Source organism: Ambystoma mexicanum, chromosome 8 (assembly GCF_040938575.1).
Source record: "Ambystoma mexicanum isolate Mex_15411 chromosome 8, UKY_AmexF1_1, whole genome shotgun sequence".
NCBI lineage: Eukaryota > Metazoa > Chordata > Amphibia > Caudata > Ambystomatidae > Ambystoma > Ambystoma mexicanum.
The window spans coordinates 921,961,275-921,986,102 of record NC_090929.1 but is presented as its reverse complement, the minus strand read 5'-3'; positions in this window follow the sequence as shown (position 1 = coordinate 921,986,102).

Below are 24,828 nucleotides of genomic sequence, written 5' to 3'. Positions count from 1 at the left end.
GCAGGATGAAACAACAATGGGTTTTTCTCCATGGAATTTATTTATTTTTGGGGGGTTCCCCCAACCCCCATAACCACCATACCCCGTAATTATTTAACTATTCCCTAACACCCACACCCTTTCTATATATTTTTTAACCCTCCCTACAAAATTCGATGAGTTTTTTCGTTGAAATAACAACAGAGAAAAACCCAGTGTCCTTTCATCCCACGATGAAAGGACGTTGTACCTAAGAACTATTGTCTAGCCAGCATAGTTTTTATCATACAAATTATTTTGTTAGAAGTACTACCAGGTGATGGGAATGCCACTTTGAGGACATCAATACCTACCAAAAGAAGGTATTGCGGTCTACCTTGGATGCAATATGATGAAAAGTATCCTTAATTGCCCAAATACTGTAGTTATAGGCAGTCAGACCAACGTGAAGGATGTGGGGTTTGGAGCTTAAGGTGAGCAATGATTTTACAGAAGCTGCTTCTTTCAGCCATTCATTTTTCACACATCCAGCAAAAGTTGTAGTGTAGGAGGCAGGTGTTCACTAAGAATATGAAACTGAGATAGAAGACATTTCTCTACAGAACTTAGTAAAAATGAAAATGCTCCATAAATAATTAGTTTGGATTCCTTATTATGGGCAAGCAGGTAGAACTCGACAAAAAAAGGAAAAGGGCACAAGTTGTCAACAATACAATCCCATTCCAATTAATTCATGAGACATGCATAGTCATATTTCATTACAAAATCCATAATATAATATAGACAAATAATTACAATAACGTCGGTCCATTAGACATGACAATCAATGATTAACCCATCAGTATACCGTTCCGGCACTGGTTCCGATTTGTGTTGACTTTGCTAAATACACTGTAAGGCCCAAGTGACTAGTTCATCAGGTGCCATTAGCAGGTGCAAACGTGGAGGGTGACATTGACAAACATTTGTATTCTTCATAATGGGAAGAATTCTGAGTTTTCTTAGTACACTTTAAGCTGGACAAAGTAAATTGTGAAATAGTGTCAGTCTCAGAATAAAATGAAAAGCTATAGTCTGAATTATCTTCATGAAACCAGTTTGTCACCACCGACTTTAATTATAACAAATTAAATCTAAGTAATTTGATGAAAAATGATTGATTTGTTGTGATACCCCACCTTAACCAGGGCTGCAACCTCCATGGGTCACTTACTAATTCATATGCCCTGTTCCTTAATAGTACCTGGCGAGGGTCAATCAGATTGTAACAATCGATCTGATTGTCCCTTGCTGTGTCGTTACCCGACCAGGAAACACTTACCTGCAGAGTTCTTTTCTTTTCTTCCCTGGCCGCCATGTAACGGGAGAAGGGAGTACATGTAGTCCCTTCAACCAGTTCCACAGTGGCCATTTTGTTGGTTTACTTTTTTCTATTTGTTTAATAGCTGTCATGGAAATGGAGAAGGGGCTATGTGTTGTCCCTTCTCCCCGATCTCTGGAGGCCATTTTATTTCTTTTTTTCTGGAGTTATGAAACCATTTCCACGACCTTTCACAATTCAAGAAAAAATCCTATCAGTACTCCTTTATGACGTGCCAGGGTACTCATAGCAATAGAGTACAGTGGCAATGCCACTGGGGCCATGTAAAAGCCCTTTCTTTGCCCAGGCTTCTAACTATCACCATGGGTGCATTACCTAACTGGAAATGCCCCCTCAGGTTCTATTGCTTAGGTTTGTCCATTTCAACTACCTTGGGGGTCATTACGAACTGGGCGCAAAGGGATACCAGGCACCAGTAATGACACTGGTGCCGGTAATCCCTTTGCGCACTATTCCGAGGTCCCTTTGCGGGTCCCTCCTTAATGCCTGGTTTTACCAGGCGTTATGGACGGGAACCGCAAAGGGATACCGGGGTCAATAACGGTACCGCAATTTGCAGTACCATTATTGACGCCTTCCCATTGAGCCCTATGGGGGCTCAAATGGGAATGGGGAATGGCTTTTCAAATGGGGACTTACTGGTCCCGCCAAGGTCGGACTGGACCAGTAAGTCCCCATACCACCAAGTCGGTGGTGGTACCGGTATTGGTGCTAGTCATAGCGCTAATAGCGCATGACTAGCACCAACCTCGGAATGAGGGCCCTTATCTTTTCCAGTGCTCTACATTGCAATAACTACATAACCTGACACTTACAACTATAAGGAATCATTAATCGGCAACGACCGTGGGCCTGATCTAAGATAGATCTGGAACCCCTAGATGTCTTACCTCCCCAGCTACCAGGGCATTCCAGAAAATGATATGGAACTGTTAATTGATGCCTGGAGGCTTTTACATACCACAGTTCGGGATGACATGTTTCAGTCTCCCTGTCTCCCACAGTCCTGAGGATCGACTCTATTTTTGTTTACAACATTTAAACACATGACCTATTAGAGGCAAAAAATATTGGCAAATGTTTGGTCACACAACTCCTCAGTTACGTTCAGACTTGCATGTTTCAGTCCAGCAAGCTAACTCACAGGATGGTAGTACAACCTGCAGTTGTAAACATTGAATGAAGACACCAACGCTCTTGATGACAGCTTAACTGAGTTTATGGCTCTGACCGACTTTGGGAAGATAATGAAACAAATGGTCTGTGTTGCTGTTATAGAAACAGACAGTGGTCAGAATAGAAAAAGATTTGACAATTAAAAGACTTCACACCCTTTGGTAGGTCAGAAGAAGGACACAGACTCTGGTTAGACATTCTACTCATGGTTTTATTAAAGAATATATATATATAGGCCTACCTTTGTCTATTCAAAAGGCTTCCCTGCCTAACAAAATTAACTAAGGTGCTTGTCACTCATCAGTGAATGTCCACTGGGCCACTATAACCTATCTGACCCTAGCACTATTCTTAACAACTTAAAGATATGAGAAGGCCTTCCTTGTCCTAAGGCTTCTTGACTTGTCTATTGACCACTCTTCAATAGAGGATCTTTAGATAGTCTCCAGTAATCACTTTTACCAGTTAATTTAATGCGTCCTTGCCTTTGGGGATCTTATCCTGCTTTTCCTTATAATTATTGATCCTTCTCCCTTTCCCTAGGTTGTCATTTCCCACAAATATTTTCCGCTCTGGGATATTTCTTATATTCCTGAATAGTTATATTCCCTTGAATCTTTAATTCTCAGCTTTCTGGGGTATTCTCACAAAGTTTGATTTATTGTTACAAACCTCTTTTATGACTGACTATTCTCTGTCTCGTGGACCATCTTGATATGCGTTACAATCAGTTGGATATTTTTTAATACATTTTTCTTGTAGGTTTCTTTTTACTACTTTATAAAAATGACACTCAGTCTCTCTTATTGCATCTTGGGTCTCTTTACTATGACAGGTATGAACATACCAGTGATGAACCCCATTCACTCTTATCATATCTTTACTCTTGGAATTGTGACAAATACCAGCAGTCCAATAATAATTTCCAATCAATCTTTTTATAGCTTTACTCTCTTGACTTTGATGAGTAGGAGCAGTCCATTAATGATTCACATTCCCTTCCCGTTATGCCCTTTACCTTCCATGGTAAGGGTTAATTTCATTGGGTTCATCATCCATCCGCCAATTTCTCTTTCCTCACTTGTTCCTGGTTGGTGGTCTGCTATCTCGGGTTTCCACTCATCCCGAGTTTGCTGTGTGCGAATGGTCTCAGCATAGTTATCTGGACCTCTGGTCCACCACAAACATCACCTCATGCCACCACTCTGTGTCTCTCTCTTTCTTATCCCGAGCTGTGCGTCCGCTTTCCCTCCTGCTTGGTATCTTGCTATCACTTGTAGCACATTTGACAGCTCTGGACTCTACATGACTGCATAACGCTGCATGCCTCCCTTCAGCTGCTCGTAGCCAACATGTGTCTATTTTACAATCTTACAGGCTGGGTTCTCACTTCCTTAGCCTCTTCTGCTCTTTGCAATGACGTAGCTGGAGGGCTTCCCCTCCATTAGAAGCCACCCGTTCTTCTCTTTCTCTTCTTGGTTCTCTTTGCTTCCACATGGCCTCATCTTTGTCCCAGTAGGATGGGATTTTAAAAGGATATTTTCTATTTCAAGTTGGCAGTAACATATTTTAATTTGTACTTCAGAGGTTTTGTCATCAGGAAGATATGCTGGAGTAATCTGGACTGGTCCTCTAGGGAGTGCCTTCTGAGAATGGGAGTCCTTGTCTCCAAAGGGAGAAGTCTCTCCCAGTGAGGTCCCGCTTACCTCTACCCTTAGTGAGGGTGTTGGAGTGCGTGCTCACCACCCTAGCCTCACAGGGGGGCCTCCTGCCTGGAAAGAAGGGACGAATTCCTGTGTTTCATCACAAGTCCTTTTAACATCCTGGAGACTGTTCTTCATAAAATCTTTTCTTTAACAAGATATCTATCCCCAGGCTGTCAGAGGTTGATACCAGGGATACGATTCAACCTGTCACTGAAGAAGTAGGATCTGTGGTAATCTCCTCTTTGAGGGGTGGATGGGCCATGGGTCCTGATGTATTCTCATCACAATTGTTTAAGAGTATGAAGAACACAAGCATGCCTTCTCTAACAAATTGTTTCAACACAATCTTGCATCAACATAATTCCCATAATATATATGTCAATCAACGATGGTGCATATTGCAAAGCCAGTGAAGGATGTACTACTTAGTACACATCATTGGCACCGCTGTCTCGATGACATGTAAATCCACGCTATTTTCTTTTGCTGATGAAGACCAAGCAGACTAAGACGGAATTCTATGATAATCTGTGACATTAAGAGCACAATTCTATTTGGAGTGTTAAGGCCCTCATTATGCTAATTGTATGTATGGTCTTTATGGTGAATGCATGTGCACACGATTATGTATCCGGTTTCAGTTTTTCTATGCCTCCTCCAGCCAGTGAACACAAGTTATGTTGGAAATGTTCCAGTTAATGACTATAGATGTCACTATAACTTATTTTACATCTTAGGCAAGATGCACCCAAAGTGAAAAGAGTGATGAGACTAAATGGCATCAATTGGATTAGATAGAGCTACTGAAAGTGTGAAAAAGCAATCAAACACGAGGAGCCATTTTCTTTATTGGATATATATCCCAGCTCCAACCTAATGTCAGATTTAGTAGAACACCTTTTCATGATGAGCAGAGACTTCAAATCTATGCCCTCTAAAAAGTTTAAAACATTTGGGCTACAGGTGAATTTGAAGCGCGACACCGTAAATAATTTCAAAGGTGGCTTTTGCCACAAATACTGTTAGTGGTGCCTACTGCTGGAAATGCACAAAACATACGATATAAGCAGACATTTCTCCCACACCCACCCTTCATGTGGCAGGGGTGATGACTGGGAAGGGTAAATGGTCACGGTGCTGTGGGGGGGCTGACTAATGAAGATAAGCCTCCGAAGATGTACTTACTTTAGCCTCCTCGTTTGAAGTAATGTCTGCCTTAACTGAATTAATGAATAAGTTCCAGATTTTATTTCCCATGCCATCATTTGAATGTTGATTGGTCAAACTCGCCAAACACCAATATCTTTGTTCTGGTGCCATTTATTCTCATATTGTTTGATAAGCATAACTATTCAAGAAATCAATTGAAACCTGTTGGGGATCAGATCCATTAAGACTATGGGCCTGATTCACAGAAGCGTTTTATAATGGCACAATCCCATAGGAAAACGCTATGTCAATCAGGCCCTAGTCAGCCTATGTGATGTTACCTCTATGATCAGTAGGTTACCAGAAGGGTGTCCCCTAATCTAGAGGAGCTATGAATTAAAAGCGAAAACAATGCTACAAATGGCAATCCTGGCATAAAAACCAAATTGGACCTGTCATTTGCGATGGAAATAATCACAGCATGTCTACATTGTATTCCTAAAATAGCATTTCCACACTGACAAATACATTTTGCAGAAACACAACATTTATTCTGAACAAATAATTTTATTTAATTTTTCAATAAACGTTCTTTTCATTTAATGAATGAGACACAATTGACAGATGTATGAAAAAAATGAAAATCAATCAAAATAATAACATAGCCTAACCAGTGTGGCCTATTACAAAGTTGGCTATAGTAAGTTCTGAGTTTGAAAGCCAACGTGTGTGTTCCCCAATGTATGGTGAATGGTGCCAAATGCCCCAGAGTAGAAGAAAAAGGAGAGAGGAAACAAGATAAGTAAAACATGTCAAAGTGTACTGCGAAATGGAGCATTAATTGCTGGACTAGTGGTTATTTGTGACCTACTGGACATACATCCAAAACAAATGCACATTATAAATCAAACTGAATAAAAACAGGGTGGGTAAACTAGTGTCTCCTTTGTCCTACTACACATATTGAATATCTAAATATGATGTGATATGATATGGTATGGCCTTTATAACAAGCCTATACACAAGTGTTTCAGGGCGCAACGAGGCAAGGGAGGGGGAACAGAGGGAAGACAGACAGCAATCTTAGTAAGCCACGTGTCATTCAAATTGCGCAAGTGCAAGGGAAGGGGGAAGGAAAAAAGTGCGGGGGGAGGGGAAAGTGCAGTACATGGGATAATAAAATAACGAGATAAATAAAAAACTGCCAGCTGATGGCAAGTGCCGGGTGAGTGCAGACATACGTGCTGGTGGGGGGGACTGTAGGGATACAGAAAACAGTCCCCAAGTGCAGGGGTTGCCAGGGAGGCAATGCAGGCATGCAAAGACAGGGCTTTGGCCCAAGTACAGAAGGGTGGTCAGGTAACCAGTACAGACTCGGTATCAGCCAGGAATTCAACAGGGGAGAGGGGGAGAGAAACCAGAAGCAAAGAGGAAGGTTTTAAGGTGCTTCCGGAACCGAAGATGTTTCTCCTCAAGTTTTAGAGAGGCAGGGAGGCTGTTCCAGAGGGAGACACCAGCTGAAGAGAGAGATCTACCACCAACTCGTTGCTTGGAGAAGCGCCTGACCCTGAGGGAGTTGGAAGCGGATGAGCGAAGAGCTCGAGAAGGAAGATATTTAGGAAGAGAGAGTTGAAGGTATTGTGGACGATGCAGAGGGTTTTGAACTTAATCCTCGCAGCCACTGGGAGCCAGTGCAGCGATTTCAGTCCTGGAGAGATACGTGAAATAGCCTGGGTCCATGTCCTAATGAGCTATTCCCTATATCGCCCATTTAATATTAGTGACGAGCATGCACATGTAACTAGAGTCGGGTGTCAAACTCCTTTCTATTGAAGGGCCTGATGCATGGTCAATGGGATTTATCGGCGGGTTCGTATTATGTTACCCACCGTCTTCAGGGCAAAACTGCATTGGACACACTGAAAATGAATAATACATAAAAAGCTTTTTAGTCAAAAAGCCTATTTTTGTATTTTAATTGCCAATCAGTGTGTATGCCTTTATTAATAGCTCCCATTATTGTATGGCTCCAAATAGTTGGACCGGTGGGTCCACTGTTCTCAGGCATCAGACTTGTGAAAAGCAAACCAGTTTGAACACTCTGTGTGTGTGTCTTTTGGAACCTACGGCATGGCAGAAGAGAAATGAAGGAAATGTAATGTCTAATATGCATGAATATTAGCCTAAAACAGACAGAGCATTAAACATTTAAGGCCTAAGTCACAGAAGCATTTTATAATGGCAAAACCCCATTGGAAAATGCTCTGTGAATCAGGGCCTAAATGTTGTTCTTTCAAGTCGTGTTATGAACCCCATGCTTGTAACCTGGGCAAAGATGAGGGGGGGAGGTTTCCCTATCGAGATGTCTTTGCGACAGGGTCTACAGAGTTGAGTGTCCCACTGCATCAATATTGCGCCCTTGTATTTCTATGCAGAGGGGCTGAGCACCGTGTGTTGACTAAACACAAAGGGATGGATGGCTATCTGTAGGAATTCCTAAATTAGCTGAGCATATGTGCTAAACTTGTTCAGGGACGTCATCAAGGGATCACCAGGGGTCGCACCTGTGACCCCCTGAGGTCTCCCTTGCTACCCTTGTTGTCTCCCTTGCTACCTCCAAAAATATATTTAAAATATATATATATATTATTGAGACTCCTGGGGTTTGGCTAGCAGCATGTGGCTTTTTGTTTCTGGAGTGGCTGGTTTTCTGATAGCTAAAGACGGTAAAATAGCTCAGTGGATTGAGGGCTCACTGATGCAATGTGTGTGTGATCTGCATGTTGCAGTTTCGACTCCCAGCAAGGTCAACTTAGCCTTTCATCCTGGTGATGTTAAGTTATATTGTATGTATATTTATTCAATATGAAGCGCTTAAGTGTAAGTGCTATAAAATAACACATCATTATCATTTGGCCTTGAACGTCTGCTTGCATTCACAGTAATTTGCTAATATGGGCCTATACGCACGGATATTAATGACACATATGGTGATCCATTCTTGTACGAAATGCATGTCACTTTACAGTGATATCGTAAACACATTATTTGCAGTTTACTTAGAAACAATGCTATGTGATACCACTTCCTGTTTTGTCAATGGGTGAAAGGTTGTGTTCCATCGCTTCCCGTGATGTCACATCAGGGTGGGGTCAAATGGCATCACTTGCTGTGATGTTATCAGAGGTCAAGGGTCATGTGATGTCACTTCTGTTAAACCTGGCATTTTGGTGAAATGACGTCTCTGCTCTTGTTTTGCTGCTGCTTCACTCATGCTACTGAACAGAACATATGGAAAGAAAAGCGAAACCAAACTAGCTCGAGTTACTGCATTGGTCACTACCATGGGAGCGCAGAGCACACGGCAAACATTTTCGGCAATGATAGCATACAATACAGTGTTTAAAGTGGGTTAAAGGTTTATTGCAGCTTACTGCGCAATGTATGCTCACTGTTCACGGAGATAAGTGCTGGATTGAAGATTGTATTTATTTTATTATCTGCCTTCAGTGTCCGATTGCATCCCTGATGGTTTTGCTGTGTGCCATCACATTTCACTAAAGAAAGTAACAAAACCAGAGATAGAGCTAAATGACGATTTGAAATGTGCAGCAGGCTATTCATGACAGAAGAAGAGCAAAGCTGTTATTGGCTGGTGACTTGCAGACAACTTTTTAATAGAGCCTAATAGATTCTCTTTATTACCTTAATATGGCATGATGACAGTGCAGAGTTTCTGGCGGAAGATGTGATCCTGGTGTCTTAAGGGATTTAATGAAGCGCTGCCATATTTATGTAAATGGAGTTCATTCATTGAGGTGCTGGACTAGCCATGCCAGTTTTTGTGAGAATGGCGCTTTCCAGGCACCATATTGAAGTGGTTGGATGACCCAGAAGTGCAATGCGATATGTAGGAGCTTAAATCTCTGCAAAACTGTGTTGCAAGATATGCCCTCATTCAAAAATGAGTTCCTCATTGAGTTCATATGTGTGTGTCCGGAGTTTGAAAATCCACTATCACTCCATTTGAGCCAATTTTTGAGGAAAAACTCTCCTCCACCAACGGAAAATCCAGCAAGTAATCCATGTACCGGTAAAATAACATATGTACTTGTATCTAGCTGTGCTTCAGCCTTCAAGTGATATAAATGCACCTAGTGCATTCTCGCCCATGTACCCAATCATACCCTGATCTATTTGTCAGTATATTAGGTAGCCATTACTTCCAGCAGGTTAGAAGAGTGCCTCACATACACAACTTCAGCCTTGTCCATGCAATATGAGGTTGTGGAGTATTTAACAAGTCAACAATTGCGCTGAGATGCTGGTTCAGTTGCATAGCTGTTATAATGTACATTAGGACAAAACACCACTATGAAGCAAATTAACCTCTATGGAATCCAAGTTGCGAACAACGGTTTAATCACAATCTTTCAGCCCAAGAAGGTAGCTTGGGCTAAATTACCTTCAGCAATGCTTTCCCCAAGTATGCATTAAGGAAATCAATGAATAGTTAGTTGAGAATTGGCAAGAAGGTTTCTTATGGATATGGATCAAAATGGCCAGCAGAACAGTGAATGACCACCACCATAGAAGCCTAAAAGCAAATTCTTCCTGCTGAATGGAAGTGAAAAGAAAAGAGGACATTCTGGAAAATAGGGCACCTGCAGGTAAAGCTTCAGATGTTGAAAGAACGAAGAGCCAAGAGCATGGAGGATGGCAGATGCACTTGTACATATGGGTATTATACCAAAATGTTGCCGTCAGAAGTGCACCCCGCAGTTACTGTGACTTTGGGGGGGGGCACAAAATACTGACTCCCATTACTACACCCAAGCAGAGTGGGGGTTGTGGGGGTGTACCCTGCTCTCCTTGGGCATAGTAAAGGGACAGGAAAGTAAAAAAATAAAAAGCACCCTGCGGCATCAGCTCCGACCCACGTAAGTGGGAGGAACCGAAACCAAAGGGATAGCATGGAGTCGGCGGCACATATAGAAGTGTGCCTCCGTAAAGGTAAGTTGGGTGGGGGGTCGGGTAATGGAATGCTGGCCCGGGGACGTGGGTAAAGAGATCTATTTTAACACTGCACCGCACAGTAATTGTCGCAGTTACAGGTGTCGCAGTGATCACATAGATTCGTAAATAAGTATGAATTGGAGAGAGAAATTCAAATAAAAAGAGATCAGTACTGGAAACAGATTTGTTTTGGAGTTGCTGGAAAATGGAGTCCAAAGTCAGTGGTGTATCAAAGCAGCACACTGAGGTTAATAGTTGTCCAGGTACAAGAGCAAAGAACATTACTGCCTGGACATGTTCTAGGAAAGAAGCAAAAAGTACCAAAACAGATTGTGCACTGTTGCTTAGTTCTGGGACTTATCTGGAAATACCATTGAACCTTTCTAATGAATTCCTGAACAAGACACACATGCAGAGAGTGCACGATTGGTTGCAGCAAGGACCTGGCATGGCAACTCCAAGTCACATTTTTTCCATGGTCTCAGACAGGGAAACTATAAATGGACTAGAATGCACAATTCTGGATGTGTTATATTGAGGACTGTATTGATGACTGAAGTTAAATCTAGAATTTAACAAAATGTGTCCATCAGTTAAAGGATGATTGCACAGTTCACGAGAATAGGCCAATGGTAGGACTATGCAGAGTGTTTGGTAGCACCTTCTTGTGGCAAGGTAACAGGGTTGCGGCAATGTCTCACACTACCTTATTGCACAAGTTATTTACTCTTCATCTGGATACATATTTCCACTTCTGGAAGGCTTCAAGATCAATGAGTGCAGATCTTGGTATCTCCTCCAAAGGTATGGCTGCTACCTCCTGTACTACATCTCTTTACCAAGGAATGTTCACACTGCTAGCAAATGTGTATACCTCCTCACAAATGAAATCACACTGCTAGCAAATCCATGACTTCTCAAAATTATATAACATTATAAACACCAAATAAATAAAAGAATACATAAAATAACATACCCATAGCAGACATACTACCACATGCCACCAAATGAATAACCCACTCAGTTTGACACCATCCAACTGTTCAAAGAAGGGAGAAACTGCAGAATTCAGAGATGATCCCAGCTATAGAACTGAATCCAGATGGTGACACATATCACAGTTGCTTTCAAAACCTTGAGTTCTGTGCAACTCTCCAGATCGACCCTGGGGTAATAACACACTCCAGGAGAAGGCTAATAATGATATAATGGATTCAATGAATAGCCACTGATGGAATAACCCATAAGTTAACAGAATTAAATAAAGTAGAACAACCTACCTATTGACAGCACACAGGGAAATCTCCCTCAATCAGAATGTATAAAATAGTTTAGAAAAGGTCTGCCAAAGAGGCGATTTTACTCGAGAGAGAGAGAGAGCAGCCAAGCCAGACACTGCTCCTTTGATACATGCAGAGAACATGGAAGAGAGAAAAGACTGAGAAGGTGAGTGTCTGCAGGAAGACAAAGATTTTGAAAAGCTTAAAAGGGAGTGTTGCGTGGAAGAAGGAAGTCCAATCCCTCCAGGTTTGGGGGAGGAAGTCAGAATGTTGCAAGGCACTGGAATCCCTGGAAAGGTGGGATTAATACCTTTCAAATCTCTGTGTCAATTTTTGAGCCAATCTCGAAGGCACTCTACCAGCAACACCTGGGAAAATATATGAGAACAGAACCTGACCTGTGGGGAAAGGGTGACAGAATATTAACGGCCTAAGTAGGACTCTTAATGTGAGGCTGAGAAATATCTACTGAGCTGTTGTGATCACTCGAGAGACATTAAAGGAGGCACCTTTTGTGAAGCCTAAGAGCAAATAAGTCCCAGGGGGACTTGAGGAGAAGCCTGAGCGAACCTTAGGTCCAGAAGGTATTGACTGTTAATCCTAAAGAGAATCTAAGGATGGGAAAGGACCCGGTCTGAAGAGTCCTGTTTTGAACCCTAAAGGAGCCTAAGGTCCAGCACAGACAAAGTATACATCTCGAAGAAAAACTATGCTCTAGGGGAGGCCTGTTGTGAAACCTGAGAAATCCTAAGATCTAGGAGAGATCTTTGCTACATCCTGAAGGAAACCCAAGTTCCAGGAGGGTCCTGTTGTGAATCCTTAGAGAAACATAGGTCAGGGAGAAACCTTTGCAAAACCTGAAAAGGCCTAAGGTCCAGGAGGGACCTATCACGAATCCTGGGAGCACCTAAGATCCATGGTGAACCTGTTGTGAATTTTAAAGAGAGCTACAGGTTGAAAAGGGACCTGTTGTGAATCTTGAGGGATCCCAAAGTCTTGGAGGGGACTTCTGTGAAACCTGAGTGAAGCTAATGTTCCAAACGGACCTGTTTTGAATTCTGAGGAGAAGAGATTCTGTGGTCCAGAACTAACCTACCATGACTCTTGAGAAAGCCTTATGTCCATAAGGGACTTATTTTGAATCCAAAAGAGGAACCAAGTTTCAGGAGGGAACTGTTATGAACTGCGAGAAAACATGTGGTGTACGAACAATACATTATAAGAATGGAGCAAAGCTGGGGTGAGTCCTGACTGAACAACAATTCTAGAATCTTAAGAGCATGAGAAACACCACCAATAAATAACAAGATCCAGTTGGCTTGGAGGTTAAAGACTAGAATAGATGTGAGACTTTTCTGTCGGCTACATCTTTGGATAATTATTTATGTACTAGGTAGTCCCAAGAAGGGGCACAAACCTGTAAAATAGATTTAGATTTTTTGATTTAGAAATTAAAATACTAAAGTGTTACACACTGAGAGAAACACCACTCTTTCTGTTAACTCCCCGCTTACACTGTTTTCACAAGCCAATTCTCATTTCTTTTAAAGAAAACCCTTAGTCCATATAGTTGTTTCATCCAACTAGTTCTTCAAAATGTACAAATAAAAACCAGTTCATTTGCACCAACAAACCTTACTCGACCTACCACAAATGGTTTCAGAAGTGGGATACTGAGATGTGACATATTGTAACTGACTCAGCGCCAGCTATTTAGGAAAATTTGAAAGTTCTCAGAAAATTCAGAGTGGTTATGTTATGCCCAAGTGCCACTTCTGGATTGGCTGGCCCAGGCCTACACAATGTGGAACAACAGGTGATCTCAGTGGGAAGAATGGTGTTTGATAACATTGTGCTTGACATACAGCTACTTCTGGGACCTCCAGGAGACTGGCTACAAAACCCGGTTTGGCCATCTTAACCTCCATAAAGTTCAAGTGAGGAGTGATTCTCTTAGACTACCAAGGGGAAGTCCAGGTGATACCCACAAATTATTGGTGTAGTGATTATAAAATAAAGGTTGTGCAAACCAACACATTACCTACTTTACTAATCTTGCAGTGAATGAGGTGACTATCTTAGAGGTGACCAGGTAAGATAGAGGTGGAGTTGGTTCTTCTTCAACCCAAACTGATTTAGACCCCAACCTTGCAGACCATTGATAAAACCTGAGAAACATTAACAAATCTACCTCCAATATCCCACTGCCCAAAGAAATGACTCATGTTTATGAGATGACTTGCAAGAAATCATTCTAGAATCAGCTGGGGCAGACTCACAGGGAACCTATTTTGGCAAAAAAAAGACTATTATATTGTGTCAAAAACAACCCAAAGTCAATGGGAAACTATGTTACTAACTCTTGGTGCTACACCTTTCAGAAATAAGTTATTAAAACAGCACATATAATTGTGGGACACCAAGGTGCAGCAAAAACACAGCAACATTTGCTATACTAGTTTTATTGGATAGGGATTTACCAGTAAATAATGAGCTATATTTATATCTGTTCCATAATCTAGAACATGTCCCAACGTGTGGTTCTCAGGCAACCTTACAACTGCTTTCTATAATTGAGCGGAGTGCAGAGCAAAGTGCTACAGGTGTAGCAGTTGGTAATTATGCACCAGATATCCTCTGTGTAGAGCAAAGAAGATGCCCGCTACAAAACAGCCACAAGGAGCACAGAGCACTCAGAATAGTTCAGAGCAGAGTGTTACAATTGTAGGAGTTGGCAATTGTGCACCGGATAACCTGTACGTGGAGCAAAGAAACGTCTCTCTAGAAAAACCCAAAAGGAGCGTGGAACGCTCGAGTGGAGTAAAGATCAGAGTGCTAGCGCTGTAGCGAGTGGTAATTGTACACAGAAAACCTGTGTATTGAGGGAAGCAGCAGCTCCATACAAAAACCCAGAAGGAACACAGAGCACGCAAGCAGAGTGTAGAGCAAAGTGCTACAGTTGTAGCAGTTGTATTGGTTGAAGCTCTCAAAACTGCAGAGTTGCTAGTCTATGATGGTAAGCGCCTTTCATGCACATCTCCAAACATGTTTGAATTGTGAAACAAAGGTCAATCTTCTGTTACACAGAAGCAGGCTCTATCTGCTGAACCGAGCTTGATTGTAAGGGTAGAAGAACACTTTACTGTCTCTGAAGTGCAGACCACCACTTTAGTACTAGTGGCTAATGAAATAACAAAATCAAAGATACATGATTACCATCATCAATAATTTTATTTAGCCATGAGGCCATAAAAGTGCATCATGAGTCATAAACAGAAAAACACAGCCACAAAAAAGAAGACATTAAACAAATGAACATTCCTTCCGCATGACTATTAAGCTAACTACAATAACCTCATAATAGAACAATTTTCCCATGGGTCCAACACTATGGGCCGATCATTGATAGAGCCTCTAGCGCAATCCAACCCTCATGCGCATGTCATCTCCATGCTGACTTGGCCCGAATAGAGTTAGCCCCTGGCCTTTTTCCCAGGGGTAGTGCATTAGCATCTGAAAGTACGGGGTGCTACAATTTAGTTCCTGCTGGGCAATCAGCATTGCGAAGTAGGTGCACTCTAATTTCTATTGGGCTGTTTTGGGGGAGCTGGGCTCTCATACACATGCCCAATATCCCATTTGCCACTCTCAACTCCTCAAACTGAATTTCATTTAAGTCTACACCACTTTCCCCCTGATGGTGTAACCTTGTACAATTTAATATGTCCCCGCCTATTTCTGATATACAACCACGCACTGGGTGGAACACATTAATATATTTATTCTCCAGGATTTCATGGCAATTTTGGGACCTTGTCTAGACAAAAACACTCTTCCCATGCGTCTCCCAGCCATTTTGCTTCCTTTCTTGTTCCGCCTAGGCCGAAAATGTCGTCCAGTGTGTCCATAAGGGTAAGATTTATTTTCCAAATGGACAACCCTTGAAATTGGCTTGGAGGCCTTACACACAACACTAGATGCAGGCTCTTTGCACCATATAGGCATCGGGGGCAGTCACAGAGCTAGGGGATTCAATATAACTTGGTTGGGTTCAGGGTAACCTTCCTTGGGTGTGGGCTGGGTCCCTTTCCAGGGCAATAATACTTGGGCCCGGTACTCGCACCATTTCAGTAAAGCCTGTGATAATGCAAGCATCACCACTATTACTGGCTACAACATTCAAAAGGTTTGCTCTTCCCACAGCACCCTCTGTGCTATTTGAAGCCTTCATCTCAGTGCCTCCCATTCCTTGAGCTTCCAGTATGGACACAAGTAATTTCTTTAGCTCAGCCAGCTCTACCAAGATTGTGCTACAGTGGCACCCACCAAACCCAACTAGCCCCCTTGTAGCCTGTTCATGGCAGTGTTTTGCGGGGCTGCCTAAACTGGCCAATGGGCAAGGTGGTATAGGCAAGGTGTTCTGCTACAAAGGCCACTCCTGATATACCCCATCCACCCCTCCATCTTTGGTCTAGAATGGTAGCATCTTTCTCCTCTATAGGGCAACCGTTATATTCCTCTCCCCCATTTTCCATGCCTAGATCATAACTGCTAGGGCCTCGGGGTAATGTGCACGTTACAATCCCTAAGGGTGTGTACTGCACAATTTAATGTGGATCCCTACAGTGTCTGTTTGTACTGTCTCTAGGAAACACCGCCTTCCCCTGTGCTCCATAAGATTTAGCAGAGCTCAAGAAGTTCAGTTCCAAAGATGCCAACCTGACCACTAAAAACACTTCCCCTCTGCTAATTATAGTGGTACAATGGCGGGGATAACAGCAGAGGTAACGGCCTTGAGAGGACAGTCTTTTGAGAGGGGCTGAACAGAAGGGCGAAGTTTGTCCGTCATAACGTCCTTTGCCTAACATCTGTCTCCCAATCCCACTCCAAAAGTCTACTGCAGATAACATTGTTCTCACCCCCAGTATGTGGATGATCCTTCACAGCATCAGTGCCCATAATTCCACTTCTAGTCTAGTCTGGTTGTATGTCTGCATGATTGATGGTATGTGTAATACCAAGAAACTGTTTTATTTAAGTTATTAGACTGTTTGCCTCCCCTATCGGTTTTAATGGGCTACCTTACTGTTTCTTGGCCTTGCCTTATTGCTTCTCAGCTTTGCTGGGTGGATGAGCTTCAGAAGGGATTTTTCGTTTTACAATTAGGATTTTTCTCCGGCATAATGGTAAAGAGATGGCAGTGGGCAGCAGTAAAAAATGACAATGTCAGTGTCAATGTTAATTTATATATCGTGCGGTGAAATGCTTTTACAAGTTAGTCTTGATTGTCTCGCCTGGTTCAGAAAAAGAAAAAATGGCACACAGCTACAGTGTTTAGTTTTAGAGTAAGGTTTAATTTTAGTGGGTTTGGCTTTCATTCAAGTTGACGTGGCCAGCCCTCTCAGCTCGAGCCCAGCTTCTCTCCCCTCACCTGCTCCAGCTGGAACCCTCTATAAGCAGTCTTTGCTGTTCCCACCACATCATCTGCCTTTTCGTACAAGGTGTCACAATGGCGGCGTAATGCCCTCCAAAGACCCACGCCCCCTTACCTCGGGCTTCTCCTTGCGTGCTCCTTTGGGAATTTAAATGTCCCAGGGGGCATGGCCAAGACCAGATGATGCAGGAAGTCCACAAGGGGCAACCAAACACCTACGCCCTTGCACTAACCATAAGTGATTACTTCAAATTAGGGAACCCTGCCATTATACCAACCTTACTCGTCTAAAGGTGTCAGAGGTTGTGTTGTAGCAAACCAGAAGAAGGAGTCACACTATGTATTGACATTGTAAATGGTGTTTATTTAAAATAAAAAGAAAACGCCAATGTACATCTACCTCTATGAGAGAAGTTCTGTGCCTAACAAACTCAAACTAATGGTTCTTGTCAAAAGGTCCCAAAAGAAATAGTCCATAGGTAAACTGTATTTGTCTAACTGGCCCTAACACTTAAGTTAACAAAAAGAGTAGAGTCCTCAGCTTCTCAGCAGGTTCTGGATGCCACATTTATAAGTCCGTACATATGCTTCTTCATGAAAGGCAACAATTTCTTCACACAACTCAAGCATCACCCGCTTGGTGCTTGCCCATGTCCTTGTCTTGCTTTCAAACACTTGAACCCTCCAGGTTCTCTCACATCCCAGTTCGATTCACTATGTTTCTTGTTTCCAGGACTCCCAAAGTCCTCTATCACCCTGTCAGGCTTGCTTTAGCAGGGCCTCAATGCAGCTTCTGCCCGTTCAGGTTTTATGGGCTCCCATAACCCTTGTGGAATCTCTGCCCTTGAGTGTCAATATCCTTTGGTTTCCCAGGACTCCCAAAGACCTCTGACCCGCTGAATGGCTTGCTTTGCTTCTTCAGGGTTATCTGGCTATAATATCTCTTTTGGCCTTCCCAGCCTCAATTATCACTGTTTACCCCTCTCCACTGTGTTTCCCTTCTGTTGCTCAGCTTGCCAACTATTGCACTCAGTGGGTAGGGCATGGAGATATGTTCTCTCCACTGCAGTCTGGTCTCAGTGTCAGTTAATGGGCTCCAGGTGCACCACAGCTTCCATTTGGTCGTGCCACCAGGCGAGATGGCTGCTTTACCATGACCATCTCCTTATTGACCCAGGCCTCTTTGCTGGTCAGGATGCCAGCCTTCCAGCATCTCGCTAGCAATGTGTTCGCTCTCCATGCCAACACTGACTTTGTGGTTCAGTTTGACTCCGTCTTTCCAGGACATCTTCTTGTCAGAGGCTATCCTCTGCAAAGGATTTTCTCCTTTCCCTTCAAAGTTCCTTGTCTTTTTATGTATGTCATTACAAACAAAGGGGGTGCATTGTTTCTCTTTAACTGTGGAGGTGAAGTGGGATCCTCCATTAACTGGAGCCAAAGAGATTGAAGAAATGTGACTACTTGGTGAATCCAAAACAGGGTTAACAACAGTCTTTCTGAGTTCCATGGAGGTGGATAATGTGTTCCAGAGAGGGAGTTCCTTGCAGGAATGGGAGTCCTTGACCCCAAGAAGGGAGTGACTCCCAGTGAGGTCCCACTTGCCCACACCCTTAGGGAGGGTCTAGCTTAGCAGGCCCACCTTTCTAGCCTCAAACGGGGTGGCTCCCATCTGGGGAGAAGGGACAAATAGTCCAGATTCATCACAAAGTACTCAAACCCTTGGTGGTGGATTAATCATTTTAGATTCCTTCATTAATCTGTCAGCACTATCAGCTTTATTTCTTTCACCCAAAACCATTTAATCAAACAGTAATTAAAACACTATAAAAATGTGACTCAGATTTGATGAAATAAATAAATTACTCTATGCTAAATACGCAGATAACAAGGGGGGTCCTGGGAGACTCTCTGCCAGACATGAGTCCTCGTTGCAAGAGCCTTACCCAGAGTTTTTAGCTCACTATCTTTCACAGAGAAGAAATATCCCAAACATATCAGTCTTTGCCCTGCCCTGGGGCAGTCCAGCACCGAAATGCTAGGCAATTCTCCTCTGAACAAGAGTACCAAGAGCAAACCCAGACACGTGTTTCGGTCTGGTTGAACCTCATCAGTAGGGTATAGCTGTGCTTCTCTAAGAATAGTGAGCAAGGGGTCCACGTCTGCATTCCCCTGGTAACTTAGGTGAAACCCAAAGTTACTTGAAATATGCAGATAACAAGGGGGGTCCTGGGAGACTCTCTGCCAGACATGAGTCCTAGTTACAAGAGCCTTTACCAGAGTCTTTAGCTCACTATCTTTCACAGAGAAGAAATATCCCAAACATATCCGTCTTTGTCCTGCCCTGGGGCAGTCCAGCGCTGAAATGCTAGGCAATTCTCCTCTGAACAAGAGTACCAACAGAAACCCAAACACGTGTTTTGGTCTGGTTGAACCTCATCAGTAGGGTGTAGCTGTGCCTCTCTAAGAATAGTGAGCAAGGGGTCCACGTCTGGATTCCCCTGATAACTTAGGGTGAAACCCAAAGTTACTTGAAATATGCAGATAACAAGGGGGTCCTGGGAGACTCTCTGCCAGACATGAGTCCTGGTTACAAGAGCCTTACCGAGAGTCTTTAGCTCACTATCTTTCACAGAGAAGAAATCACAAACATATCCGTATTTGTCCTGCCCTGGGGCAGTCCAGCACCGAAATGCTAGGCAATTCTCCTCTGAACAAGAGTACCAACAGCAACCCCAGACACGTGTTTCGGTCTGGTTGAACCTCATCAGTAGGGTGTAGCTGTGCCTCTCTAAGAATAGTGAGCAAGGGGTCCACATCTGAATTCCCCTGGTAACTTAGGGTGAAACCCAAAGTTACTTGACATATGCAGATAACAAGGGGGGTCCTGGGAGACTCTCTGCCAGACATGAGTCCTGGTTGCAAGAGCCTTACCCAGAGTCTTTAGCTCACTATCTCAAATCTCACAAACAAATTCTGTTGACTGCCTACAAAACGGGCGGGGGCAGCCCAGAATCAGAAAAAGAGGAGCCTGAACTCCCCAAATATCCAAACGTCAGATTTTTCTTTCAGATCCCCAAACTCCCACACAGAATTATGCCCAAACTACCCCTGTGTCGGAGTCAGAAATAAGGAAATTGACCCCCCAGCTTGCCCAAAACGCACATTATCTTTTCCCCCTTGAGGAGAAGGAGGGTAGATTTTACACCCCGGTCCAAGTGCAAGGGCAATGTACATTATTGGCGCTGGTGGACACTGGTTCCCAAGCCACTCTTCTGTCAAAAAGGGCCTTTGATCTGCTAAATTCAGGAAGGCGGGATAGATACCAGATCCCTCTCACCCCTCTTCCTGGACAACTCCAGAAATTTGATGAGAATTAAATTCCTGTTGAGGGGGCTGTGGATTTGGAAATAAAAATTGGGTGACACAAAGTGAAAAAAGTGAAACACCCGGTCATAGTCGTGACTCCAGAGGGCACACCCTGTCTACTGGGGAACGACATCCTGTGCAGTTTGTCCCCCCTAATATATTGCGTGAACAAGGTCCTCTAAACCCAGACTAACAGGCCAATAAAATTGAAACAGAGTGTCATCCATGTTAGTTTAATTGGCACATGCCACATGGTTGAACAAAAAACAGATTATATTGAGTTTCATTTTCAGAACAATCAAATACCTGACCTGACAGTAATTGCTGTAGGGCAACAAACTGGTGATGGGAACTCCTCTCCATTCCTGAAAATCAACCTTCCTTCCAGTCTGAAGTGGCATTCCACACTGGAAGGAAATACTTTGAAAATGTATACCAATTCACAATTTGAAAATTCCAATCCTATAGCAAAAAGTGATGAGAAACGAGCTCAGAGTTTAGCTGACATTCAGAAAATTAGAGAACAGTTTCATACCTGTTCAGTTAAATGAGGGGAAGGAGTCTGTTCTCGTCCAAGTGTGCGTGAACAAAGGTAAGAGCTTCATCAACAAAGCCACGTTCAGGCAGCTCCCAAAAGATCCAGCCATTCCCACATTTAAATTGATCGATAAATGGTAAATGGGCCTGGAAACTCCCAATTCCACACATCTCTTGCCTAGCAGGTGTATGCTTAAAATTTCTGTAGGAAACAAAAGCATAGTACATAATTGTTGGGTCATGCAAGATGTCCCTGCTGCATTCTATTTAGGCAGTGACATTCTCAATCATTTTGCCCTTAATTTGGACCAGATCAATTACAAAGCCTGGTCCACTAGGGGGTAATCCCATGGACTTTGATGATTCAGAAAAAGCATTTCGGTCAGCCCAACTGCTGCTGTATGCAGTTGAAGTTCAAATTGGAGAGAAGGTCACCATCCCAGGATGTACCCAACTATTTCCACTTGAATTAAAAATTAAAAAAGGAAAGAAACTGCAAAATCCAATGCCTGTTTTGACAGTGACAGTAAAAATGACTTACCACCAGACAGGATCTTCACCCGGCAGGGGGGGAATTTCCTGCTGTACTCTTCATGCCCTTACAGTGAGGAAGAGGTGATCTGTGACATCAGGCAGGATGAGGTGATCTTCCAGGTCCACAATTACAGCCTCTCCTACCTGAAACCCTCTGTCCGGGTCAATACTCTAACCAGGGACCTCTCCACCCAGCTGGAGGAGGCCACTGAGATAGTAAAACCAGATGTTTTTCCAGGCTTCAGGCAAATGGTTGAAGAGTGAGTCAACCTAGCTGATGCCTGTGAGACACCGGAACAAAATCAAAAGTTCAAGCAGGTGTTCTTAGATTTTCAAGATCTCTTTGCGGTGGACTCGTATGACTGTGGTTGCCGCGAAACCCATACAACAACAATTCCCACAGACCCTGGAATGACTCCAGTGTTTGTGAAGCAATACCACTTGCCTCTCGAATCCATGGAGTCCCTCACAGAAATTATCAAAAACATTGAGTCCTGTGGGATAATTCGTCCAGTCCACAGCACCTTTAATAATCCGGTGCTGGGGATTTTAAAACTGAAGGGCCAGTGGAGACTCTGTGCTGACCTGAGGGAGTTGAATAAACGGGTCCACATGTCCCGATGGCCTCTCCCCTACATTGACCAGGGGCTGGCACAGATCCAGGGTTCAAATGTATACACTGCCATTGACCTGATCAACGGGTCCTAGATCATGCCTGTCAGTAGGGAGGACCAATACAAGCTGGACTTTACCTTCCAGGGACAACATTACACATGGATGCAGACTCCCTTCGGATATATCAACCCCAGCAATAAATTCAACATCTTCCTACATAAGGCCATCTCCGACTTGGGTGAATGGGGTAACCTGGCCTATGCGGATGATGTCCTGATAAAAAGCTCAACTGTGGAGGAACACATAGCAGAAATCCATTATGTTCTGACACACTTGAGGGTTGCCGGAGCAAAACTATCCTTCCAAAAGGCACAGTGGTGCAGAACCCGTGTCAACTTCTTGGGGCATGATATAACTCCTGAGGGTGTCTGTCTCCAGGAGAAGAAAGTGGAAGCACTCCTAAAACTAAAAGACCCCAAAACTCTGCGGGAGCTAAGAAGCATCCTTGGACTGACTAATTACAGTATGAAGTTCATTGAGGATTACGCAGAGATCACAAGAACCCTGATCCATCTGTTGAAAGGGGCGTCAAGTGGGAGTGGGGTCCAGAATAAGCCGAGGCAGTAAAGCAACTCAAAAGAAGCCTCTCAAAAGCGCCTTGTCTAGATAACCCTGTCAAAACAAGGAGTTCTTCTTGGAGACAGGGTTCTCGAATGCATGCTTGACTGCAGTATTATATCAAAAGCATGACAAGTTCAATAAAGTCATCTCCTATGCAAGTAAGACTTTATCCTCTGTGGAGGAAAAATTCAACGATTGTGAGAAGGCACTCCTGGCAATGGTGTGGGCACTGAAAAATTACTACCCGTTCATCCAGGGGGAACCCATCATAGTGGAGACTCCACACCAGCCTTTCAATACCTCCAAAGTGACAGAATCCAGGCCGGAAATGCGAATAATTCCAGAATTACTTCCTGGATTCTATCAATGCAAGGCTTTCCTGTGGAGGTCAGATATGGCCAAAACAAGAAGAGTCCCCTCACGCAAGGTCCGGCTGACTTGCCTGATTGTGGCAGAGAAAACTGTCTCAAGGACGAAAGTCTTAATACCCAGGACAACATGGAGGCGTACCTGAATTCCCCAAACAAAGTCTATGAAGCAGACAAGTGTGAGGGAATGCCCACAGTTTATGTGGACGGTTGCTTCTATCATGTTGTCAACAACAGGGAAAAGGAACTGGTGGCCGGCATTGGGAATGCCTGGGTGAATGATGCCCAGCAAACCTCAGCTCGGTACAAAATCAGTCCCCTGCACTATTCAGGTGGCAGAGTTGATGGCGGTTCATCAAGCCATTCTCACTGCTGTTCAACACCAACTCCACGAACTGGTCATAATCACTGATTCAGATTATGTCCGGAATGGGTTTGTGGAGCACCTGGTTAATTGGAAAACCAAATGCATGCTATGTGCTAATAATAAACTGCTTAAATATGGCAAGCCCATCCAAAATATTGATGATCTGGTCACCTCTAGTGGGATGACCATCTATTGGAAGAAGATAAAGTATCATTCCAGGATAGAGGGACCAACTGGAAACAACCTAGCTGATCAGTTGGCCAAAACCGGGGCCATCCAGGGGGATCTCCTTGAGATTGAGTCCCTGTTGGGGGAAATCCAGGTCACTGCTATCACTAGGTCCCAGACAAATGCTCATAATGAACTCTCAACTGCCCAATGGAGTAAGGAGACCCCAGATACTCATTTAATCACAGCACAAAAAGGGGATCCAATTATTGGTAAATGTTATCAACACATTGAGGACCCTGAGAACTTTCCTTTGACGGATATCGATTACATTGGGAAAGAGGACCTCAGAGTGTTGATGAAATGTCCAAAAATGTTCCAAATCCAAGACGGTTTGTTGGTAAGGAGTCCCATATCTGGCTGTGACCAGCGGGTGGTCCCTAACTCATTCTAAAGCCTGATGCTAAGTCACGCCCATGATGCGGCCACAGCTGGTCATCAGGGGTTTCACACTACTTTAGAAATCTTGTGAGAGGTTTCATAGTGGCCACACATGGGACAGGACCTCGACCAATACTTGAAGGGGTGTCTTGTTTGTGCACAATTTCAGCCAACATCACTCACACACCAAGCTCCCTTCCAGAAGAGGGGGATGACACTGCCTTGGTCAGATTTACAAGTAGATTTCATTGTGCCCGTGATTCGCTCCTCTAGGGGGAACAAGTACATGTTAACCGTAACATGTTTCTTTACCAAATGGGTGGAATGTCTCCCCGCCCCAAATTGCAAGGCAGAAACAGCAGCTGCCCTGATGATTGGCCTACTCCAAAGAATTGAGTCAGACTGAGGCAGTCACTTCACCAGCGAAGTGATGACAAAGATGTGGGAGATACTTGGTGTAAAAAGGAAACGTAATATTGCATACAACTGTCCTCTAGTGGTTGAGTTGAGAGGTACAATAAAAAAATTGTGAGCATTCTAAAAACGTTTGAGGCAGATTATGGGCCAAGTTGGGACATCCGATTACTGCTTGTCCTGGTGGCCATCAGATCTGCACCTTCTTCTGCAACTAAGATGTCTCCATTTGAGCTGATAACTGGACGAGGGATGCTGTTACCTCAGCATTTGCTC